Source organism: Myotis davidii, unplaced genomic scaffold (genome assembly GCF_000327345.1).
Source record: "Myotis davidii unplaced genomic scaffold, ASM32734v1 scaffold4270, whole genome shotgun sequence".
Classification (NCBI taxonomy): Eukaryota; Metazoa; Chordata; class Mammalia; order Chiroptera; family Vespertilionidae; genus Myotis; species Myotis davidii.
Genome location: NW_006282188.1, coordinates 47,505 through 52,381, shown reverse-complemented (window position 1 = coordinate 52,381; position 4,877 = coordinate 47,505).

Below are 4,877 nucleotides of genomic sequence, written 5' to 3'. Positions count from 1 at the left end.
GGGGCAGCCTCTTCCCAGGAGGTGAGGCAGAGGGCGTGGCCGGGGGGCGCGGGGGGAGGGCCAGGCATGCCCCCCTCCTTCCTCTGTCCCACCACTGCTTCAATCTGGGAATCACCTGCTTGAAGTCTGGGCGCTGGGTCCTGGCGGGCGTGGTGAGCTGGGGCAAGGGCTGTGCTCTGCCCTACCGTCCAGGTGTCTATACCAACGTCGCCATGTACAGCCGTTGGATTCAGGCTTGTCTCGACCGCTGATGTGGTGACTCTGACCTGGGTTCCTCAGCTACGTGGTCCCTCTGGGGACCTGCACATCCCCAACCCTTCCACTTCTCACTTGAGGCTCAGAGGCCCGATAAAGCTAAGGGGCCATCTCTCCATCCAGCTGTCCATCCCCTGCCTTCCCTGGGGCTCACCAAACCTGGGCTGCCAGCCCCGCTCCAGGAGCCTCCCATCTGTGGGGGTCTCACACTCCTGCCTCCCCTTCCTGCTCATTTATCCTCCTCGGCTCCAGCCAGGACTGGGCCTGGGCACCCAGCGACGGTGAGTGGCATTCCCGGTTTGGCCTGTGTGCCCTTCTCTCTGGAGGAAGTCAGGGAGATTCGAAGTGTAGAGGGACTCAGCACCAAGAAGGTGGTTCTCCATCGCCAGCTTTGAAGGGGGTGTAGGGGTCGCATGGCAAGGAACTTGCAGCGCCGCCAGGAGCTGCGGGCAGCCTTGGCTCACAGGCTTCGGGGAAAAGGGAAATCTCGGCCCTGCGACCAAAAGGAACTGGATCTGGACACCTGACCAAGCCGGGAGGCGAATTCTTCCCCAGCCTCCAGTGAGAGTCCGCTCGGCCAGCCCCATAGGGCTGTGTTTTAGTAAATTTGTGTTGTTTAAAGCTGCTATGTTCGTAGTCACTGGTTACACAACAATAGGAAATGAATCTAGATTTTGCCCCACCGCAATGAAGATACCTGGGGGCAGGGTGGGCCTCCACCAGGCTCAGGAGTCTGGATCACCTGGCATCATGCCCTCTGCCCAAAAGGGGCCAGGAGCCCCCAGGCAGGCCTGGCTGGAGTTTCTGTCATTACCCCACCCATGCCCTCGGGAGTCTGGGGCTGGGTCCTAGCCTTGCACAGACCCCCTACACCCAGGACCCCCAACACCTGAATCTGGAGACTGGCTTAGACCTTTTACAGCTCCATGCCCACCTTCATGTGCCTGGGACCGGCCATCTCCTCATCCCCAGCCCAAGGACACCCATTCTGTAGACAGAGCTCAGTTTCTAGAGCTGCAGGAAGAACAAGAAACTGAACAAAACCTGGAAAATCCAAAGCCTAATCTTTGGAGCTGACAGTGGAAGTCAGTTAAGAGGTAACGGGAAGGCCATCATCAAAGGTGCAGCCTGGTGGGGGAGGCCCGAGTGCAGCTGCCCCCAGAGGCCTAAGCCTTGTCTTCCTCCCTTTTCTCCCAGGAGAGGAAGTGGCTGCACCAGGTGGTCGCTGCTGGGTTGCTGTAGGCCAGGCCACGCAGTGAGTCTACGGACCCGGGCAGCAGGGAACTCCGGCTGCTCTTTCCCCCAGTCTGAGGGCCATCCATCTGGGGTAGAGCTGGGCTGTTTCTTGAGGGGCATCAGGGACTAGGGTGCCCAGAACAGGGTATGGCTGTGGCAGCCCAGCCTGCAAAAGGCTGTGGTCACATCTGCAGTGGAACCCAGAGGACCCCTGTGGGGTGATGTTGGCCATTCTCCCAATTCTTTCTCAGTCTGAAGCCAGCCAAGGGACGCCTCCCAAAGCACTGAGATGGGAACAAGCCTGGGCTGGAGCCAGGGTTCCTCAGCCTTGGACCTGCTGTGATTTTAGTGATGGGTTCCCATTCAGAGTCCAGTGTTTCTAAAGCGCAACCTGGGAGTGGGGTAGGGACAGGAACTGGGCAGAGAAGGGAAGGGCCAGAGAACGAGAAGAAATGCTACTTCCGGTCAGGCTCTCACCAGGAGGCTGGGCCACTGTGCAGGGGGCTTTACTGGACTGTCTCTGGGTTTTTCCTGAGGCTCTATGACATAGGTTTGTTTTCTCATTTGTCAGATGAGAAAACTGAGGCCTGAAGTCATGCAGCTGGTAGATGGTAGGCTGGGATTTGAACCCAGGTGGTCTGATTCCAGGGGGAGCTGGGAATGGTAGAGGAGGGATTACTCCCTTCGCTGTCTTCACTTCTTCCTATGCTGATATTGTGGCTTCCCAGCCCCATTCTTCTTGGCCTATTCCTGGTGTGGCAGCCTTGTGGGGCTGGGCAAGTTGCAGCACTTTTCAGCCTGCAGGCTCACTGGCACAGCACCCTGTACTGCAGCATCCTGTCAGCAAGGTCAGTGGGGAGCGGGGAGGGTGGGAGGAGGGGCGCTGGCCGTGCATCCTGCTCCTGGGCCCACCACGGCTGCACAGGGGATGCTAGTCTCTTGTCCCAGGTAGGCTTTTTCTAGTTGCCCACCTACTCCTCTCTGTGGTGCTACAACCAGATGGCCTTGTCTCCCCCAATACTGACTCAACCTCATTTCCCCACCCGTCATCTGAACTGGTAACAACTGCCTTATCAAGGCTGTTGGGAGAGTCAAGTTGACAGCTACAGCAATCATGGTGTTGCCCACTGAGCACGTCTGCTGTACCAGGCATGGGTGGGCTCTCCTGGGTGGGCTCCCATGGGTGGGCTCTTCATTTCCCATTCCATGGGTGAAAAACAGGCCTTGAGAGGTTAAGTGATATGCCCTAAGGTGCACAGCAGGTAAGAGATGGAGCCAGAATTGAATTTGGGCAACTCATTCAAATTCCATGTCACTTCCCTCGTGGAGATTAGTTAGTTGTAAAACACTACAAATGAGAGGCACACTAATAACTAGTGGTCATTTACAATTACTATTTATTAATCAATGTTAAAAGAATAGACAGGAGGGGAAGGCCCACCAAGGCCAAGACTCTGCAGGCTTACTTTGGAGGGTACCTGTCAAGAGCGTTGGGTAGTTTGGGCAAGGGGGCAGAAAGGTCCGGGCCTTTCTGGGCAGAGAAGCAAGAGCAGCTGGCTAGCCAACTCACCTTAAGATTTCCATTCTGTCATGGCCTCTAGGAGGGAGGACATACATACACCTAGCGAGACCACGGAGCACAGGGGTTGGGGGTGGTCAGCCCCTGTTCTCCCCTCAAATTGCAACCCCACCCCATTCCTACGGGTACAAAGTATCATTGCACTGAACGACAGGATGCCCGCAGTCACCTCCTGCAACCAACCAACCAAGTGGGCAGAGACCCCCCTCTGAAGGGAAGGACTCACCTCTCCAGGCCAGGTGACCTGAGACAGTTTCGATCAGACACATCATTACCCGAACCCTGGCATTGTGCTCTGTGCATTAGTTCATTAATACTCCCAAATATCCTAAGGCGTCCCATCGTATATTCTCTTCAAGGATGGAAAAACAGGTGCAGGCTCAGTGCCTTGCCCAAGATCACAGTTAGTAGGCTGGGGCTCGATCTCGGTCTGCTGGAGGAGGCTGGGGACAGGCATGATTCTCAGGGGGAGGGGGTGGGGGCTAAGAGTGCTGCCCACCACCCAGACCTCCAGGGTGACTCCTGGTGAACATCAGCGGGGACACAAGCTGGGCGGACAGGTCAGCTGTCTACAGGGCGGTCTGCAGTACAGCCCAGCTCCAGACAGACGTGCTCAGGCTGCAGGTGGCCTGGACCTCTCCTGTCCCCGCACCCCGTCTATACCTTCCTCATTCTTGGAGATCTGCTGGCTGCCTTCTTAGCCCTCCCCTCCTCAGCAGCACAGGAACTTCAAAGCCTCCAACGCTCTGCTCACAAAGACGCTGATGTGAAGGAAACTTTCAGGCTGGCCAAGGACCTGCCCCACCACGTCCTGACTCCGGGGATGAGGCCCAAGGGGCGGCCAGCCTGGGCCTGGCGGGCTAGCGGGGAGCCGCTGCTGCCTTGGGGCTCAGGGACAGGAGAGTGGCAAGAGGAGAAGGGACATCAGAGGGCTCCTGAGGAGCCGGGAGTAGAAGTAAAAAATACCCCCAGTTAGAGTTCAGGAGACATCCATCTAGTGCTAACTCTTGGAGAGGCTCTACAAACTTTACCAACGGTTACTTTCCCATCTTGAAGAAGAGGAAAGTGGGCCTTGATGAGTGAGGTTAGCTGCCCAAAGCTGCACAGCCAGCGCTGGAACCAGGACTTGAATATCCGTTGATTTGAACCCAGAGCCTGTGCAGCGAGCCACCAGCTTGATTCAGGGCCACGGCGGCAGCTTCCACGCACTCACGTTGCAGCCCAACACCTGCAGGGCTTTTGCCGCCCAGCGCCATTCACTGGCTCCTCTGGGACACACACGGGTGCTGAACCTGGGAGTGGGTTCAGTAGACGAAAAGCCTCCATCCTTTGCTCTAGTGCAGTGGTTCTCAACCTTCCTAACGCCGCGACCTGTTAATACAGTTCCTCATGTTGTGGTGACCCCCAACCATAAAATTATTTTCGTTGCTACTTCATAACTGTAATGTTGCTACTGTGATGAATCGTAATGCAAATATCTGATATGCAGGATGTATTTTCATGGTTACAAATTGAACATAATTAAAGCATAGTGATTAATCACAAAAACAATCTGTAATTATGTGTTTTCCGATGGTCTTAGGCGACCCCTGTGAAAGGGTCGTTCGACCGCCAGAGGGGTCGCGACCCACGGGTTGAGAACCGCTGCTCTAGTGTGATTGCAATTGGGAGGGACGCAGGGCAGTGTCCAACGCGGAGGAAGGGCGGGCTGGGCTGTGGGTCAGGCTGCCCCCGTGGACAGGCAGCCAGGGAAGCAAGGCTACAGGCCCTACCGAGGCCAAGGGGACCCGGGCAGGGGGCCGGCGGG